This window comes from Bos grunniens, chromosome 10 (genome assembly GCF_055505025.1).
Source record: "Bos grunniens cultivar Pamir isolate PY7600 chromosome 10, Bosgru_T2T1.0, whole genome shotgun sequence".
NCBI classification, from domain to species: Eukaryota; Metazoa; Chordata; class Mammalia; order Artiodactyla; family Bovidae; genus Bos; species Bos grunniens.
In genome coordinates this window covers 72,558,076-72,579,120 of record NC_141174.1, presented here as the reverse complement: position 1 = coordinate 72,579,120, position 21,045 = coordinate 72,558,076, and the positions used below count along the sequence as shown (strand labels likewise).

Sequence of the window (21,045 nt, the reverse complement as noted above, 5' to 3'; positions counted from 1 at the left end):
TTGATATAAGTCTATGTATAACTGATTTACTTTGTTGCACAGCAAAAACTAATACAACATTGTTAATGAACTATACTCCAATAAAAATTTATAAAAGAATTATATATATGTATGACTGAATCACTTTACTGTAGATCAGTAATTAAAAAAAACATTGTGAATCAACTATACTTCAATGGGAAAATAATTAGAAACAGTGTTATAAAATAATTGCTAAAAATTAAATTAAAGAATCCTCATAGATCACATGGAGAAGGCAATGGCACCCCACTCCAGGAGCCTGGAAGGCTGCGGTCCATGGGGTTGCTAAGAGTCGAACACAACTGAGCGACTTCACTTTCACTTTTCACTTTCATGAATTGGAGAAGGAAATGGCAACCCACTCCAGTGTTCTTGCTTGGAGAATTCCAGGGACGGAGGAGCCTGGTGGGCTGCTGTCTATGGGGTCACACAGAGTCGGACACCACTGAAGTGACTTAGCAGCATAGATCACAATCTTTAACATTGAGATTTCTTTCCTATTAATCGTTTCAAATGGGTAGGACAAAAATGCCATCAATCCAAGAAAGGATATTTCCTTTCGGATTCAGTAAAAGATACTAGAATGTATAAATTAAAGGTTATTGAGGAGCACTTAAGCATGCATGGCAAACTATAGTATCAGATGATTACAATATCCATTAGCTATATTCACACTGAGAATATATGATTTCAAAGACTATAACACAAAAATGTTATCTGGTAATATTTGTTATTGTTTAAAACCTAGGAAAATAGATTTGTGAAGGATGGGAAGAGTGTCAGCTTTGAAAAAAATTAATATAAGACATATGCATTTTCCATAAACTATTTATATTAAGAAGAAACTCAGTCTTAAAATATTACTTAAGTTCATTTGTGAAATTTTAAATTTCTAAATTTAGATTCCTAAATTCCTCTGGCAAAATTTATCTTCTTTGGGGGTTATTAAATCAATTAACTTTGCAAGGAAAGGTTAAAAGGACTTCTGTAGGCTATAATCTCACAGTATGAAAGAGAACAGGCAGCAGCTTGCATGAACTGCTGGTAGGGTTCAAGGAAAGGCTTATACTAGCAGATGATCAGCTCTGTTCTTGCTAAAATTTGGCAAAGAATTACACTGTGGTTTCTTCAGATGACAGCATCATAATTCATTTAGCTTTCTCCTACCTTTTCACAAAAAGGCCAAAACCCCACAGGAAATGTGAGCACTGACATTTTCTACCTAGGATCAAAAACTGACTATTTTGCCAGAAATTGAAAATAATATAGCTCAAACCATAAACACACACCAATGCATTGAAAGAAATAGGCTGCTGGACCAGTCAGTGACACAATCCATCATTTCTATTTTAATTTCTGATGGATAGAAAGGTGAAAAAAATAAAGATATATAGATGCTTGGGTTGGCAGATTTCCATGCGGGTATAATGAAAACCAAATAAATTTTAAAGAATCCCTTTGCATTAATTTACAGATTATGACCTAAAGATTTACACAAAACGTTGTGTCGTTAATGGCAAGTTTGATTATACATTTCTAGCTGTTTTCCAGGCAGTTAAAAGCTAGCTAAGGGCCAACTAGAAGGCATGATTTCTTTTCTTTCCACAAAATGCTAAAGCTTCTTTATCATTCGTATTCAGTCATGAACTCAGCTGCACAAGCCAAATGTAAAGATTTTATGGGGCGATCTATCATGCGAATTCGTGAACAAGAATACAAGCCTACTCATGCAGTCACTAAGAGTGATTTCCATTTTTATGAATGAAAAAGAACCTTGCATAAACATTCTTTATTTAAAGTTTTAAATGAAGAAAGATGCAAAACAAAATGGGAGCATTTTGTTTTATATGTCAATATCTTACAAGAGGGGCAAAGTAACGAATCTGGCTCACATGATTCCCAAGACAGCACTATCTCCTTTGCATTAAGTACATAAATGAGATTTATGGCCACTGACCTAATCTTAGATGCCAAAATGTACAGCAGGAACAGCTTTCTGAAAAACTTAATTTAAAATTATGGTGTTAACAAAAGCACTTTAGGAAGCAGACAACACACTCGGCACACATACACACGTGCATCTTAGACTATAGAAAGAAGCCACGGTTATTTGCATAGAGCTTTAGAATACATTTCAGAGATAATTCAAATCCACAGATTTTACTTTTTTCCCCTGTCACATCGATGTTTGTTGTTGCTTGGTCGCTCAGTCATGTCTGACTCTTTGTGACCCCATGGGCTGCAGCACACCAGGCTTTTCTGTCCTTCACCATCTCCCAGAGTTTGTTCAAACTCATGTCCTTGAGTCGGTCATACCATCCAACCATCTTATACTCTGTCGCGCCTTCTCTTCCTGCCTTCAATCTGTCCTATAAGAGAGTCTAAAATAAGAACTTGAATGTAGGTAACTTACTTGGGAGGCAAATCCCAAAAAGTTGACTGAGAAGGAATGGGGAGCAAGAGAGGAAAGGAGACACCAACAATGCTATTGAGTGGGTTAATGATCTGAACAACCAAGGGTCAATTCTACTAGTCTGTAGAAGGTGGCTCAGAACTGCTCATTTGAAGGCTAATCAGGTTGGTGTGTGTATGTGTGTGCTGTCACTCAGCTGTGTCTGACTCTTTGTGAGCCCACGGACTCTAGCCTGCCAGGGCTCCTCTGTCCATGGGCTTTTCCAGAGAAGAATACTGGCGTGGGTTGACATTTCCTCCTCCTGTGGATCTTCCTGACTAAGGGATTGAACCCATGTCTCCTGCATCTCCTGCATTGCAAGTGGATTCTTTACCACTGAGTCATCAGGGAAGCTTATCAGGCTGGTGTATTTATTCACAATATCCTGTCTTTCATTAGTTGCATATTGCTGCAAGTGGCAATATCTGCCTCATTCTTCCAAGCTTCCTTGGCACAAGGGCTGAGTAAACTCCCCTGGCTTCAGAGAAAGCCTTGAGGCAGAAGAATGGAGAAATGCACAGCCCGAGTTTTGGTAGGACATTGTCAGTGTGCCCAGAGCTATTTGGCAGTGTTCCACAGGATGTGACAAGGGCACCAGAAACCTGTGCCTCAGATGCCAGGTCATCACGTGCATCATATACCTCAGATGCCAGGTCACCTACAAAAGTTATCACTACATTACTTGGAATCAGCTCACAAGATGAAGATTAGTAAGACTCTTCATAAGTCTGAAGTTTTTCATTCTAAAATATACTATTATTCCTAATTTAAAAAATCTGAAGGCAACTTAATTTATAAAAATAATTTACGTGTTCATATAACCAGTACAATTTCCTTTCCAAATAACTTTTTTTTTGGGGTGTGTGTGTGTGTGTGTGTACTTTCAGAAGAAATTCATGTTTAAACTAGGCAAAAACATACATTTGAGGCTTAAAGAAAAAGAAGCCAATGATGTCAAAAGAAAGAAAAAGCATCACATAAATAGATATTATGACAACCAATTTTCATATTGTTTCTATACTACAAAATTATTTAAATGGAAAAAATGTAATTTGACCAGTTTTACTCTTTTTTTATCTCAGTAAAGAACAAGCTGGTTTGGATTAATTTCACATTTTTCAACTAGCTGTTTCAGCATCATGAACAAATACATTGTCTTAATTGTACTTTCTTAAAGGCCATATATCATAGTGATTAAAATTGCTCATGCCTTGGGGTCAGCTGCCTGTGTTTGAATTCTCACTTTTCAACTCAGCAGCTGTGCAAAATGGTGACAATGACAATACTTAGTTATATATTCATAATTGGTACTTTAGAATTAAATCATATAATACATATGAAACCCTCAGAAACATGTCCATCTTGAAAACTACTCAGTAACATCACTGATTATTATTGCTATGTATTGTTAATAATCTGCAAAAATTAGGAGGTAAAAGTCATAGCAGAAAGTTTGTAATTATGTGTGAATTCATATACAATTATACTACAAAGCAATAAAGGAGAAAAAGAGACTCTGAGTAATGACTTCCAGATGAGAGGTGGAGTTTCATTTTGGTCTTCTTCCTCATTACAGTTCACCTCACACAAACAGTTCCCTAACAGCTTGTCTGAGGATGTCAAACGCTAAGAATAAAGATTAGTGAGCAGAAGAAATGATGAATCAGGAAGCTAAAAAAAGGATGAAATTGGATAGATATATGCAGTTTATATTTACTCAAGAAAAAACTGAAAGGAAAAGCAAGAATTTTACCCATTAATAGGAAAATACAATATCTGAAAATGGCAAACAGTAGATATTGGTGACACTGAATTTCTAGTTTGGTTTAAAATGGGGGGACATACATAAAATATATCTTGAGGGTAAATTTGTATATCATAATATAAAAAAGCATACGCCCCAGTTTTAAAAAGTGCCTTCCAAGCAGTTTTCAAAACTGAGTTTTCATATCAAAACATAGTGTTCTCATTATATGGGTTTTCATAATATAAATGTGAGGAAAAAATGTTGATACTTTTCCTATAAAACTTCACTTATACTTTCATCCACTTCTTATCCTCACTGTGATACTATTGAAGAAAATCTCAAATATCATAACATTTCATCTGTGCATATTTCAGTTGGTAAACCACTAGTTTTTTATGAATAGAAACACAATTATCACACCTAAAAAAAATTAACTCCTTAATATCATCGATTTTTTTTTTGTAGTGTTCCCAACAAAATTTGATGAAATACAACAAAATGTAAGATATCTTAATGCCTATCCCTTCTCCAGCGATCTTCCCAACCTAGGAATCGAACTGGGGTCTCCTGCATGACAGGTGGATTCTTTACCAGCTGAGCTACCAGGGAAGCCCAACAAATAGTACAATAAATGGTTAAAGCAAAATCGATATCCAATCTGTATATTTGTCTTAGTTTTTAAAATATATTTGGTAATTAATTGAATGTTGTTTTCATATGAATTATCAAGCAAAAGTAAATATCATTATCATTTAATTTAGAATCTCCATTAAGCAATACAGAAGGATTTTGACCTTAAAATTTAATATCTTAATAGGTTATCTCCAATGTTCACTTTTTTTCTGTGAATAATCACTGTAATTTTTATTTGTATGTGCACACAAACTGAAATGGGATAATGTTACTTCTATGGCCCCAAACAAAAGTACATGATGTCTTTCCAGTTACAGTGCTGTCTCATTTTCTATTACATACCACCTCATGTTCCAACATGGAGAAGGCAATGGTACCCCACCCCAGTACTCTTGCCTGGAAAATCCCATGGACGGAGGAGCCTGGTGGGCTGCAGTCCATGGGGTCGCGAAGAGTCGGACACGACTGAGCTACTTCACTTTCACTTTTCACTTTCATGCATTGGAGAAGGAAATGGCAACCCACTCCAGTGTTCTTGCCTGGAGAATCCCAGGGACGAGGGAGCCTGGTGGGCTGCAGTCTATGGGGTCGCACAGAGTCAGACACGACTGAAGTGACGTAGCAGCAGCAGCAGCATGTTCCAACAACTACTTTATTTATAGTAGCAATGAATAGGTAAGGCCCTGGACTACTTTAAGGTAGGATTGTATTGCTGTAAACTTCACTCTTAGAACTGTTTTTGCTGCATCCCATAGGTTTTGAGTTCTGTTTTCATTGCCATTTGTTTCTAGAAATTTTTTGATTTCCTTTTTGATTTCTTCAGTAACCTGTTGGTTATTTAGAAACATGTTGTTTAACCTTCACATGTTTGTGTTTCTTACAGTTTTTTCTTGTAATTGATATCTAGTCTCATAGCATTGTGGTCAGAGAAGATGCTTGATACGATTTCAATTTTCTTAAATTTACTGAGGTTTGATTTGTGACCCAAGATATAGTCTATCCTGGAGAATGTTCCATGGAGAAGGAGGTGTATTCTGCATTTGGATGGAATGTCCTGAAGATATCAGTGAGATCCATCTCATCTAATGTAACATTTAAGACTTGTGTTTCTTTATTAATTTTCTGTTTTGATGATCTGTCCATTGGTGTGAGTGGGGTATTAAAGTCTCCTACTATTACTGTGTTACTGTCAATTTCTCCTTTTATGTCTGTTAGCGTTTGTCTTATGTATTGAGGTGCTCCTGCATTGGGTGCATAGATATTTACAATTGTTATGTCTTTCTCTTGGATTGATCCCTAGATCATTATGTAGTGTCCTTCCTTATCTCTTGATATCTTCTTTATTTTAAGGTCTATTTTGTCTGATATGAGGATTGCTACTCCAGCTTTCTTTTGCTTCCCATTTGCATGGAATGTGTTTTTCCATCTTCTCACTTTCAGTCTATATGTGTCTTTAGGTCTGAAGTGGGTTTCTTGTAGACAGCATATATATGGGTCATTTTTGTATCCATTCAGCCAGTCTGTGTCTTTTGGCTGGAGCATTTAATCCATTTATATTTAAAGTAATTATTGATATATGTTCCTATTGCCATTTCTTCTGGGATCCCTATAATTTGAATGTTGGTGCATTTGATATTGTCCCAGAGGTCTCTGAGACTATCCTCAGTCCTTTTCATTCTTTTTACTCTATTCTCTTCTTCAGAAGTTATTTCCATCATTTTATCTTCCAGCTCACTGATTCATTCTTTTGCTTCAGATATTGCTATTGATTCCTTCTAGAGTATTTTTAATTTCATTCATTGTGTTGTTTGTCTCTGTATGTTTATTCTTTCATTCTTCTAGGTCTTTGTTGATTGATTCTTGCATTTTCTCCATTTTGTTTTCAAAGTTTTTGATCATCTTTAATTGAAGTTAAAAGACGCTTACTCCTTGGAAGAAAAGTTATGACCAACCTAGATAGCATATTGAAAAGCAGAGACATTACTTTGCCAACAAAGGTCCGTCTAGTCAAGGCTATAGTTTTTCCAGTGGTCATGTATGGATGTGAGAGTTGGACTGTGAAGAAAGCCGAGCACCAAAGAATTGATGTTTTTGAACTGTGGTGTTGGAGAAGACTCTTGAGAGTCCCTTGGACTGCAAGGAGATCCAACCAGTCCATTCTGAAGGAGATCAGCCCTGGGATTTCTTTGGAAGGAATGATGTTAAAGCTGAAACTCCAGTACTTTGGCCACCTCATGCGAAGAGTTGACTCATTGGAAAAGACCCTGATGCTGAGAGGGATTGGGGGCAGAAAGAGAAGGGGACGACAGAGGATGAGGTGGCTGGATGGCATCACCAACTTGATGGACATGAGTTTGAATGGACTCCAGGAGTTGGTGATGGACAGGGAGGCCTGGCGTGCTGCAATTCGTGGGGTTGCAAAGAGTTGGACACGACTGAGCAACTGAACTGAACTGAACTGAATATCCTTATTCTGAATTCTTTTCTAGGTAATATGCCTATTTCCTCTTCATTTATTTGGACTTCTGTGTTTCTAGTTTATTCCTTCATTTGTGTAGTATTTCTCTGCCTTTTCAGTTTTTTTTTTAACTTATTGTGTTTGAGGTATCCTTTTCCCAGGCTTCAAGGTTGAATTCTTTCTTCCTTTTGGTTTCTGCCCTCCTAAGGTTTGTCCAGTTGTTTGTGTAAGCTTCATATAGGGTGAAATTTGTGCTGAATTTTTGTTTGTTGGTTTGTTTGTTTTTCCCCCAATGGGCAAGGTGGTAATCCTGTCTGCTGATGATTGGGTCTGTATTTTTGTTTTGTTTGTTGTCTAGATGAGGTGTCCTGCACAGGGTGCTACTGGTGGTTGGGTGATGCTGGGTCTTGTATTCAGGTGGTTTCCTTTGTGTGAGTTCTCACTATTTGATACCCCCTAGGGTTAGTTCTCTGGTACTCTACAGTCTGAAGAGTCAATGCTCTCACTCCAAAGGCTCAGGGCTTGATCTATGCAGTTTATCCACTATTAGTTTGGATTTCTCTAAGACTCAGCCAAGGCAAATACGAATCAATGTTCTGGTCATTAAACTGGGGAGAAGGGTCCCATTGTCTTGAAGTTAAACCACCTGTACCTTGATGCCTGTCTTAATCTCAGTTCATCCTTGCAAACATATTGGATGAGGTAAGAGTTGCCTGAAGCCTGCTACCAGCCTCAAGATGACCCTCTTTCTTGATTTGTCTTTGAACTGATTCCAGTCGATTCTGAAGAATGAACACACCAGCAGCCCAGACCAGGACCTTTTCTCTCCCTGGACTACTTTAAATCAATCATTCTTCCTTTGACAAATTAAAGAAGTTGGCTAATTTACTTCAATTTAATAAATATTTATTGAGTGCCTAATAAATGCTAGGCTCCATGATGTTATATGTGCTGTTATATGAGCAGTCAACAGGTGAGAAATGATCTCCACTCTCATCAAGTTCATAATCTAGTCCAGTAGGAGAACTGTAAAAATATGCCAAAGCAATAACTATGTACCCTATTTCTAAAATTAGGAAATGCTATATTAAAAAAAAATCTCTAGCAACATTAGTTTCTCATGTGGAAAATATGATTTTACTAAGAAAAAAAAAGAGGGGAGGCAGAAAGTTTTGCATGCAGGAGGTCATTCATTTAATAGTAACACGACCAAACTGATTAAGCTAGTGTTTTTCTGGATAAGGCATTCATTACTTTTCTGTTTCATAATAGTTAGCTGTGTTTAAAGTGGGTTAAACAACTTTTAATTAAATCTAATCAGTTAAGTTTGAAACATCAAGTCTGTTTTCTTACTAAATAGCTTTCTTTTTTAGAGGCTTATGATTACTACTGATGATAAACTGACTGGAAGGAAGGACTGGAAGAAGCACATACACTAAGCTCAAAGAGGACATGTAAATTGCCAATCTTAAATCCATTAGGAAATGCTCTCTCTCTTTAGAAAAATATTTGTACCAGGCTGAAAGCCCCATTATATGCAATGGAACTGAACCATAGCTTATAATTAGGGTTGGGTCAAAATTCTAAACCAGAAATTCAAAATACACATAAATACTTAACCTGAATAAGGAAAGAAAGTCTCCAGTGAAGTGAAAGCTATATGTTTGAGAGTTCTCAGGGGACTCTATTACTACTCATTCTTTTAGGAAACATAACTCAGGAGAAGTTTAAAGGGAAGTTAAAAAGATGCTAAAATCCCCAAGGATTTTATTTCCTCTCATTAGATACTTGTTTAGGCAAATAAACTGATATAAATTGAATGAAGAAAAAGAAGCAATTAAACATTATATAACACATTGTACAATATTTTCCTGTATGTGGACCATGTTATAAATTATAAATAAAATAAGAAGTACACTATTGGAATATATAATTCTGTTCTTTTTATCATCAGTAGTAATCATAAGCCTCTAAAAAAGAAAGCTATTTAGTAAGAAAACAGACTTGATGTTTCAAACTTATCTTGTTACTTTAGATTTAATTAAAAGTTGTTTAGCCCACCTTAAACACAGCTAAAAGTGCAATTGTACCTATGACTGTAGATATGTAAAATTTATGCATGGACTGAATAGAAGTGATGATTCTAGGTACCCTTATCCTGTCCTTAATTTTTCACTAGCAATTTGTTCAAAACACTGCTAATTTCACTTGGGGTTTATTCTTTGTGCCATGAGTTATTTAGAGATTTGTTTAATTTCCACATATATGATGATTGTCTAGTTATCTTTTGGAGTGGGAAATGGCAACCCACTCCATTATTCTTGCCTGTAAAATTCCATGTACAGAGGAGTCTGGTAAGTTACAGTCCATGGGGTTGCAAAGAGTTGGACGCCACTGAGCATGCGCGCACACACACACACACACACACAAATCTATCTTTTATTAAAGACAAGTAACATAAATTTTACAACCATAACCATTTTTAAACATGTAGTACAGTAGTGTTAAATATATGCACGTTGTTGTACAGCAAATCTCTAGAACGTTTGCACCTGGTAAAATTGAAACTGCATCCATTGGACATCTCTTTCCTTTCCTATCCCCAGTCCCTGACAACCCATGCCCTATGTTTTCTTTCTGTAAGTTTGTGTACTTTAGATAGCTCATGTAAGTGGAATCATACAGCATTTATCTTCTTGTGACTAGCTTATTCCATGTAGTATAATGTCCTCAAGGCTCATCCATGTTACTGCATATGATAGAATTTCCTTCTTTTGTAAGGCTGAATAAAATTCTATCATATGTACACACCAATTTTCATTATCTGTTCATCTGTCAATGAACATTCAGGTTGTTTCCACATCTCAATTACTGCAAATCATGCTGCAATGAATGCAGGAGTGTGAACTTCTCTTTAAGATCCTGCTTTCAATTATTTTGGATATATATATATATATCCAAAGGGAGGATTGCTGGGTCATATGGTAGTTCTATTTTCATATTTTGAGGAAACTCTACACTTTTTTACATAACTGCTGCACCATTTTACATTCCCAACAGAGTACACAAAGATTATAATTTCTTTGCATCTTCACCAACACTTGGTACTTTTTTTTCTTTTTTTTTGATAGAGGCTATCCTAATGCTTTTGTGAATTGGTATCACATTGTAGTTTTTTTATTTCCACACCCTTGATAACAGTGATGATGAGAATTTTTTTCATCTGTCTGCCATTTGTAGATGTTGGAGAGATGTCTATTCAATTCCCTTGCCCATATTTTAACTGGATTATTCTTGTTGTTCTTGTTAAGTTGCAGGTGTTTTTATATATTCTGCATACTAGGATGACTGGCAAATATTTCCCCTATTTTTATGTATTTTATTGACTGATTCCATTGCTGTGCAGAAGTTTTTACATTTGATGTCCTATTTGTTTCGTATTCTTGCTTTGACTGCCTGTGCTTTTGGTATGACATCCAAGGAATCACTGCCAGATGCAATGTCATAAAGTTTTCCCCCTATATTTAATTCTAGGACTTTTACAGTTTCAGGCCTTATGTTTTGGCATTTAATCCATTTTGAGTTAATTTTTGTGCATGGTAAAAGGTAAGGGTCTAAATTTATTCCTCGGCATGTAGAGATCCGGTTTTCCTAGCACCATGAAAATAGCATGAGTAGCCTTGAGTACTGAGTAGCCTTGGCATTCTTGTTGAAGGTCATTTGACCATGTATATGAAGGTCTGTTTCTGGATGCTCTATTCTGTTCCATTGACTTACATGTCTGTTTTTATGCCAGCACCATAATGTTTCAATTACTGTAGTTTTGCAATATGCTTTGAAACCAGGAAGTGTAATGCCTCTAGCATTGTTCAGCATTCTCAAGACTCCTTTGACTATTGGAGTTCTTTAAGATTCCATATGAATAATATTTTTTATTTCTGAAAAATCAGTGCCATTTGGATTTTGATAGGAATTGCACTGAATCTATGGATTGCTCTGAACAGTATGGATAATTTAACAATATTAAGTCTTCTAACCTATGAACACAGCTGTCTTTTCATTTATTTGTATCTTTTATTTTTTTTCAGCAATGTATTGTATTCTACCATCTACTTATTAAAATTGCTTCTCAGTATTTTTTTTTTTTGAGGCTACTGTAAATGGGACTGATTTCTTAATTTCCATTTCAGATTTTTTATTGTTGGTGTACAAAATTGCTACAGCAGTGTTTTCTATGTTGATTTGTATACTGACATTTTATTGAACTTGTGCATTAATTCTAACAATATTTTTGTAGAATCCTTAGGGTTTTCTGCATATAAGACCACCCCACTCCAGTACTCTTGCCTGGAGAGTCCCATGGACAGAGGAGCCTGGTGGGCTGCAGTCCATGGGGTCTCGAAGAGTCAGACAGAACTCAGCGACTTCCCTTTCACTTTTCACTTTCATGCATTGGAGAAGGAAATGGCAACCCATTCCAGTATTCTTGCCTGGAGAATCCCAAGGATGGTGGAGCCTGGTGGGCTGCCGTCAATGGAGTCGCACAGAGTTGGACACGACTGAAGCGACTTAGTAGTAGCAGCAGCAACCTAGCAACTGAGAAAATTTTACTTCTTCCTTTCTGATCTGGATGCCTTTACTTCTTCTTGACTAACTGCTCTGATTAGGACTTCTAGTACCATGTTGAATAGAAGCAGTGAGAAGGCACCCTTGCCTTTTTCCTAATCTTAGGGGGGAAAGCTTTCAGTGCTTTATCACTGACTATAAAGATAGCTGTGGGTTTTCACCTATGGGTTTCATCATGTTGAGGTAATTTCTTTCTCTTCCTAGTTTGTTGAGTGCCTTTGTCATGAAAAGCTGTTGAATTTTGTCAAATGTTTTTTCTGCATCAATTAAGACCATCATGCGGTTTTTGTCTTTCATTCTCTTAATGTGGTATGTGCTGAGCCAACTTTGCATTCCATGAAGCTCATTTGGTCATGGTGTAGAATTTTTTTAATGTATTATTGAGTTAAGTTTGGTTGTAGCTTGTTGAGGATTTGTGCATCAACATTCATCAGAGGTATTGGATGATAGTTTCCTTTTCTTGAAGTATCTTTGCCTGATTTTTTTTTTTTTTCTTGTAGTATCTTTGCCAGGGTATTGCTGGCTTCATAAAATGAGCTTGGAAATGTTCCCTCATTTTCACTTTTGTGGTAAGAGTTTGAGAAAAATTGTTAATTTTTTATATGTTTGGTATAATTCTTCAGTGATGCCATCTGGTCCTATGCTTTTCTTTGTTGGGAAGTTTTTGATTACTGATTCAATCTCTTTATTAGTTATAGGTATGCTTAGACTTTAAATTTCTTCATGATTCAGTCCTGACAGGTTTTATGATTTCTAGAAATTTATCCATAACTTGTAGGTTATCCAACTTGGTGCATATAATTTTTTTATAATAGTCTTTATTATTCTTTATTTCTAGGATACTAGTTGCAACATAATCTCTATTACTTTTTATTTTTATTATTTGAGTCTTCTATTTTTCTTAGTCTAGCTAAAGAGTTGTCAATGTTATTGATCAAATTTTTCAGATAACCAACTCTTAGTTTTGCTGTTCTTTTCTATCATTTTTCTGTTTTTTTTTTTTCTTTCTGCTTTAACATTTATTATTTCCTTCCTTCTGTTAACTTTGGGTTTAGTGTGTTTTTTCTCTAGTTCTTTGAGGTGTAAAGTTAGGTTGTTGATTTGAGATCCTTCTCGGTTTTTTTTCCCCCAGTCATCTAAAATAATTCTTTTAAGTCAACATTAGTTTATAACATTATCTAAGTTTCATGTGTACATTGTATTTTTACTTCTGTAAATACCATCAAAAATTTAGTTTCCATCCCTCACCATACAATTGAACTCTTTGACCCATTTCACCTTCTCTCTCAATATCTTCCCCTTTGATGACCACTGTTTTGAACTGTGGTATTGGAGAAGACTCTTGAGAGTCCCTTGGACTACAAGGAGATCCAACCAGTCCATTCTGAAGGAGATCAGCCCTGGGATTTCTTTGGAAGGAATGATGCTAAAGCTGAAACTCCAGTACTTTGGCCACCTCATGCGAAGAGTTGACTCATTGGAAAAGACTCTGATGCTGGGAGGGATTGGGGGCAGGAGGAGAAGGGGACGACAGAGGATGAGATGGCTGGATGGCATCACTGACTTGATGGACGTGAGTCTGAGTGAACTCTGGGAGTTGGTGATGGACAGGGAGGCCTGGCGTGCTGCGATTCATGGGGTCGCAAAGAGTCAGACACGACTGAGCAACTGATTTGATCTGATCTGACTCTTTACTTTGGCCACCTGATGTGAAGAACCAACTCTGTTCTAGATTTATGTTTTATGATGATCATGCAGTTTGTATAAAACATTATAATCATAAATAAAAGTCATTTCTTGATAGTATCTTATCTTTATTTGCCTATAAAAGTCCTTTTTCTTCTGTCTCTTTTATGTTATTGCCTCAAATTATTTCTTTTTATGTTGTGGATTTGTTACTAAATTGAAGTAGTTATAATTATTTTTACTCTTTGCTTCTCCTTTAACCTTTATGTTATACTAAGTGTTTACAAATCTATTCTTAATTAGAGTTGCAATTTTCTGGTTCTTTACTCAAAGTTTTGTGTATATTTGTCATTTTGTTTCTGAAACAAGAGCTTCTTTCAACATTTCCTGTAAGGTAGATCTAGTGTTGATGAACTCTCTTGGCTTTTGTCTGGGACAGACTGTATTTCTCCTTCGTATCTGAATTATAACTGCAGGATAGAACATTCCTGGTTGACCAGTTTTTATTTTTCAGTATTTTTAGAGAGCTGTTCCATTCCCTCCCAGTGTATAGTTTCTGATGACATATCTGCTAACTTTATGGGGGTTCCTTTGGAACTTACCACCCTTTTTTAACCAGGCTGCCTTTAAAATTCTTTCTTACTGACTTTGACAATTTTAATTTAATGTATCTTGGAGAAGATTTTTTTGTGTTGAGGTAATTGGGTGTTCTCTTGGCTTCATGGGAGTGTATATCCAGTTCCTTCTTCAGGTTTGGGAATTTCTGAGTTATTAAAAAACAAAAACAAACACTCTCTTCTCCCTTCTCTTTTTCCTCTTCTGGAATACTTATTGCTTTATGTTCCCTTCCTAAAACAGTCAGATAGGTCATGTAGAATTTCTTCATTTTTCTTAGATCTTAATTGTCTTTCTTCTTCTACTTGTATCTTTTCTAGATTTCTGTCTTTGAGTAATATTCCATGACTTTACATTTGGTTTCTGGAGAAGTATTACTTTATTTTTGTGATACAGTGTTATTGTGATTCTTTATGATGCTTGATGATTTGTTCCTCATTTGAAGCAGTGAATAACTTTCTTCTTTAGGTAAAACTTTTTTTTCTTTTTACAATAAAGAATTCAAGAGAAGTCGCTCAGTCGTGTCCGACTCTTTGCGACCCCATGGACTGGGCTCCTCGGTCCATAGGATTTTCCAGGCATGAATACTGGAGTGGGTTGCCATTTCCTTCTCCAGGGGATCTTCCCGAGCCAGGGATCGAACCCGGGTCTCCGGCATTGTAGGCAGACGCTTTACCATCCAAGCTACCAGGGAAGCCAAGATTAGCCATTAAAGGCCTTTCTTTTCTTTTTCAGTAGGTGGCGCTATAGCACAAGTTGTTGGTTATTCCTACTTGAACAGCCTCTGGTTATATATTATATACATATATGTCTATATATAACGTTGTAGAGATGGCACTTTCCCCTCCATTGCCTCCATCATTCAGAGGTGCCACCCAGTGCCCTTTGGCACAACTTGTTGGTGCTTTGCTGCTGCTGGTGGTGCTGTCAACCTCTGAGGCACTAGGATGACAGGTGCTACTCCGGTGCTGGGGATCTCCCGAGAAATAGGCTCCACTGCTATAGCAAATGAGGAGGACTGGGGTTTTGGGTGCCTCTGCTATGCCTGGAGGTTGAATTTGTGGATGCCACTGCTGAAGGTGTGGTGGCTGTGGGGCAGGAGAGCCTAAGTCGTGGGAGCATCTACAGCTAGAGACATAGGGTCACAGGCCCTGGACCACTCTTGCCCAGTTACATGTGACCGCAAGTACTGGCCTCCTCAGACAGCCATTTTTCTTTTTTGCATTTCTTTTTCCAGGGGATGGTCTTGATCCCTGTCTCCTGTACAATGTCACGAACCTCCAACCATAGTTCATCAGGCACTGTATTAGATATATCTAGTCCCTTAAATCTATTTCTCACTTCCACTGTATAATCGTGAGGGATTTGATTTAGGTCATACCTGAATGGTCTAATGGTTTTCCCTACTGTCTTCAATTTAAGTCTGAATTTGGTAATAAGGAGGCCTTACAAATAGCTGTGAAAATAAGAGAAGTGAAAAGCAAAGGAGAAAAGAAAAAATATACCCATTTGAATGCAGATTTCCAAAGAATAGGAAGGAGAGATAAGAAAGCCTTCCTCAACGATCAGTGCAAAGAAAGAGAGGAAAACAATAGAATGGAAAAGACTAGAGATCTCTTCAAGAAAATGAGAGATACCAAGGGAACATTTCATGCAAAGATGGGCTCAATAAAGGACAGAGATGGTATGGACCTAATAGAAGCAGAAGATATTAAGAAGAGGTGGCAAGAATACACAAAATAACTGTACAATAAAGGTCTTCATGACCCAGATAATCATGATGGAGTGATCACTCATCTACAGCCAGCATCCTGGAATGTGAAGTCAAGTGGGCCTTAGGAAGCATTACTATGAACAAAGCTAGTGGAGGTGATGGAATTCCAGTTGAGCTATTTCAAATCCTAAAAGATGATGCTGTGAAAGTGCTGCACTCAGTATGCCAGCAAATTTGGAAAACTCAGCAGTGGCCACAGGACTGGAAAAGGTTAGTTTTCATTTCAATCCCTAAGAAAGGCAATGCCAAAGAATGCTCAAACTACCACACAATTGCACTCATCTCACACACTAGTAAAGTAATGCTCAAAATTCTCCGAGCCAGGTTTCAAAAATATGTGAACCATAAACTTCCAGATGTTCAAGTTGGTTTTAGAAAACGCAGAGGAACCAGAGATCAAATTGCCACCATTCGCTGGATCATGGAAAAAGCAAGGGAGTTCCAGAAAAACACCTATTTCTGCTTTATTGACTATGCCAAAGCCTTTGACTGTGTGGATCACAATAAACTGTGGAAAATTCTTCAAGAGATGAGAATACCAGACCACTTGACCTGTCTCTTGAGAAATCTGTATGTAGGCCAGGAAGCAACAGTTAGAACTGAACATGGAACAACAGACTGATTCCAAATAGGTTAAGGCATACGTCAAAGCTGTATATTGTCACCCTGCATATTTAACTTACATGCAGAGTTTCATATAGCTTGGGCTGGATGAAGCACAAGCTGGAATCAAGATTGCCAGGTGAAATATCAATAACCTCAGATATGCAGATGACACCCACCTAATGGCAGAAAGTGAAGAAAAACTAAAGAGCCTCTTAAAGAGCCTCTTAAACAGTGAGTTAGTTAATTAGTTCAGTCGCTCAGTTGTGTCCGACTCTTTGCAACTCCATGAAAAAGCAAACTCTCTTGCTTTTTTGATGATCCAGCGGATGTTAGCAATTTGATCTCTGGTTCCTCTGCCTTTTCTAAAACCAACTTGAACATCTGGAAGTTCATGGTTCACGTATTACTGAAGCCTGGCTTGGAGAATTTTGAGCATTACTTTACTAGTGTGTGGAGAAGGCAATGGCACCCCACTCCAGTACTCTTGCCTGGAAAATCCCATGGATGGAGGAGCCTGGTAGGCTGTAGTCCATGGGGTCGCTAAGAGTTGAACACGACTGAGCGACTTCCCTTTCACTTTTCACTTTCATGCATTGGAGAAAACCCACTCCAGTGTTCTTGCCTGGAGAATCCCAGGGATGGGGGAGCCTGTCTATGGGGTTGCACAGTCGGACACGACTGAAGCGACTTTACAGCAGCAGCAGCAGTTACTAGTGTGTGAGATGAGTGCTGTTCGGTAGTTTGAGCATTCTTTGGCATTGCCTTTCTTAGGGATTGGAATGAAAACTGACCTTTTCCAGTCCTGTGGCCACTGCTGGGTTTTCCAAATTTGCTGGCATATTGAGTGCAGCACCTTCACAGCATCATCTTTTAGGATTTGAAATAGCTCAACTGGAATTCATCACCTCCACTAGCTTTGTTCAGTGAGAGACTTTATATTTTTGGGCTCCAAAATCACTGCAGATGGTGACTGCAGCCATGAAATTAAAAGATGCTTACTCCTTGGAAGGAAAGTTATGACCAATCTAGACAGCATACTCAAAAGCTGAGACATTACTTTTTCAACAAAGGTCCATCTAGTCAAGGCTATGGTTTTTCCAGTGGTCATGTATGGATGTGAGAGTTGGACTATAAAGAAAGCTGAGCAATGAAGAACTGATGCTTTTGAACTGTGGTGTTGAAGACTCTGGAGAGTCCTTTGGACTAGAAGGAGATCTAACCAGTCAATCCTAAAGGAGATCAATACTGAGTGTTCACTGGAAGGACTGATGCTGAAGCTGAAACTCCAATAGTTTGGCCACCTGATGTGAAGAACTGTTCACTGGGGAAAAAACCCTGATATTGGGAAAGATTGAAGGCAGGAGGAGAAGGGGACGACAGAGGATGAGATGGTTGAATGGCATCACGGACTCAATGGACATGATTTTGGGTAAACTCCGGGAGTTGGTGATGGACAGGGAGGCCTGGCATGCTGCAGTCCATGGGGTGGCAAAGAGTGCGACATGACTGAGCAACTGGACTGAACTGAAAAAGTACTGGAGTACTGCTTTTGCCAGGAGGCCAGAGTTGTGTGTGCTGTAGCTATTGGGTTCCCTAGGGCTGTAGGTTCAGCGGGTGCAGCAGGGACTAGGATCACAGGCACCGTTTTTGCTTTTCCTTGATTTTGCCTTCCCTGTGTGCTTGAATCCACCCACCTCTACACGTACAGATGTGTGAAATTCTCACGTTCTGGTCTGTTTGGCAGAGCCATCTTTGCCGAGCCGAGTTGGATACTTTACTGGTTGCAGATTAAAGGGGAGTGACAAAAGAGGGTGTCTCACTCCACCGTGATGCTGACATCATTCTTTGTTTTTATTGTGTGTGTTTACCACTATAAACTTCCCTCTTGGTACTGCTTTTGTTGCAGTCTATAAATTTTGGTACATTCTGCTTTTGCTCTCTTTTGTCTCAAGATATTTTCTAATTTCTTTTGTGATTTATTTTGGCCCATTGATTGTTTAACAGTGTACTATTTAATTTCAACATATTTGTGAATTTTTCAGTTTTCTCTGTTTTTGATCTCATTTCATTCCATCCTGGTTTGAAGAGATAATTTGTATGATTTCCATCCTAAATTTGTTAAGAAGTGTTTTGTGGCCCAACAAGTGATCTGTCTTGGAGAATGTTCTTAGTACATTTGAGAAGAATGTGTATTTTGTTGTTGTTGTTGGGTGAAGTGTTACTTTAATGTCTATTATTTCCAATTATTCTACAGTATTGGTCAAGTTCTCTGTTTCCTTATTGATGTATGATCTGATTTTTGATTGATTGATTTTTAAATCAATCGATTTAAAATTGACTGATTTAAAAATTTAAAAATTGATTGATTTTTACATTACTGAAAGTGAGATATTGAAATCCCTACCATTATTGTGTTACGGTCTATTTCTTGATTCAATTCTGTCAATGTTTATTTCATATATTTGGATGCTCTGCTGTTAGGTGGGTATAGATTTATAGTTTCATACCTTCGTGGTGAGCTGACTCTTTTATCATTATGTAATGTCTTTGTTTCTTGTGACAGTTTTGACTTAAAATATATTCATCTGATGTAAGTATGGACACTCCTGTTCTCTTTTGGTTATCATTTTCATGGAATGGCTTTATTGAAACTTCTACTTTCAGCCTATAAATAACCTTATATCTAAAGTGTGTCTCTTGTAAAGGGCATTCTGTTCTTAATGTTTTAATACATTCAACCACACTATGTCTTTTGATTTTCTGAGTTGTTCCCCATGTAGATATAATTTGGTGTGTTTATAAGAAGAGTTGAGCTCCAGGTTCTGACTCCACCATCTTGATCTCCCAGTGTGCATCCCTCCCATGTCTTTTGATTGGAAGTTTAATCTATTTAAATTTAAAGTACTTACTGGTAGAGAAGAATTTAGTGTTATCATCTTGTTGTTTACATCTTCTAGTCTTCTAGTTATTTTGATACTCCTTCCTCTTTTGCAGTTGTCCTCTGTGTTTTTTTTTTTTTTTTTTTTTGTGGTGACACACTTTGATTCCTTTCTCATTTTCTTCTGCGTATCCTCTTTAGGTATTTTCTTTGCGGTTACTATATTGCATCAAGCATCTATAATAATCTATTTTAAATTAATAAAAACTAACATTAATCACATATATAATTCTACACCTTTATGCTTCCCTGTCCTACTTTATATTATTGATGTCACAAATTATATCTTTATATATTCTGTATCCTCTAACATAGCTTTATAGTTATACTTTCATGACATTATTTATAACATTCTATGACAGAATTATAAGTAATTTACATACCATTATCACAGTATTACCAAACTCTGTATATGTCTATATATTTACTTGTATCAGGGAGTTTTACATTTTCAAGTGCTTTAGTGTTGTTGTCTAATATATTTTTTTCAACTCGAAGAACTCCTTTCAGGAATACATGTAAGGAAGGCAAGTCTAGAATTCTCTGTTTTTCTTTAACTGGGAAGGTCTTTTATTTCTCCTTTTGACTTTTATGTATGTTTAAAATTTTCCTTAATAAAATATTGGAGTAAAATAAAAATAAAGTGAAGAAATTTACAAAATTCAGAAAAATTATTACTAGCAGACACACCAAAGCATAATAAAGTATGTTAAAGTTTTAACATAAATGTTATTAACTAGAGTTAAATATTTGTTAAATATTTCTTGAGGAGAAAAGTCACAGTGAAATTGACCAACTATAAGTGCACTATCAACGAGTTTTGACAAATGCATTACTAACATCCTGAAAGTAACTCCACTTTAATTTTTGAAGGATATTTTGGCTGGCTACAGATTCTAGAATGAGAGTTATTTTCATTTAGCGATGCAAAGGGTAGAGCTCCATTGTTTGTTTAAAAGTTAGGTTTCATTCTAACAGTTGTTACTTTGAATGTGGCCTTTTAAAAAAATGTATTCTGACTATTTCTAATTTTTTTCTTTGACTTTTTTTTTTTTTCAGCAGTTTTATTATCACATACCTAAGGAAATCAACTCTGAATATTTATTGGAAGGACTGGTGCTGAAGCTCCAACACTTTGGTCACCTAATGTAAAGAGTGGACTCATTGGAAAGACACTAATACTGGAAAAGACTGAAGGCAAAAGGAGAAGAGGGCAGCAGAGGATGAGATGGTTAGAGAGCATCACCAACTCAATGCATTTGAGCAAACTCTAGGACATAGTGAAGGACAGGGAAGGCTGACATGCTGCAGTCCATGGGGTCACCAATAGTCAGATATGACTTAGTGACTGGATAAGAACAAAAACCTAAATATGCATCTGTTTTTATTTCATTTGTGGCTCATGAGATTTGTTTAATCTGTACCTTAGTGTGTCTAATTAATTTTGTAAAGTTCTCAACTATTACCTTCCTGATAATAGTTGAGAATA

The 21,045-nt window shown here is 36.9% G+C and overlaps 1 long non-coding RNA gene across 1 annotated transcript; it reads right to left on the bottom strand.

Moving 5' to 3' along the window:
* Nucleotides 1–1,772: 1,772 nt before the first annotated feature.
* On the bottom strand, nt 1,773–19,743 carry LOC147364810 (uncharacterized). The gene is made up of 2 exons (XR_015135023.1): nt 19,528–19,743; nt 1,773–2,390 (listed from the first exon to the last, which is right to left on the bottom strand). It is a non-coding gene; the product is annotated as an uncharacterized LOC147364810 (long non-coding RNA).
* Between the last annotated feature and the right edge of the window lie 1,302 nt (nt 19,744–21,045).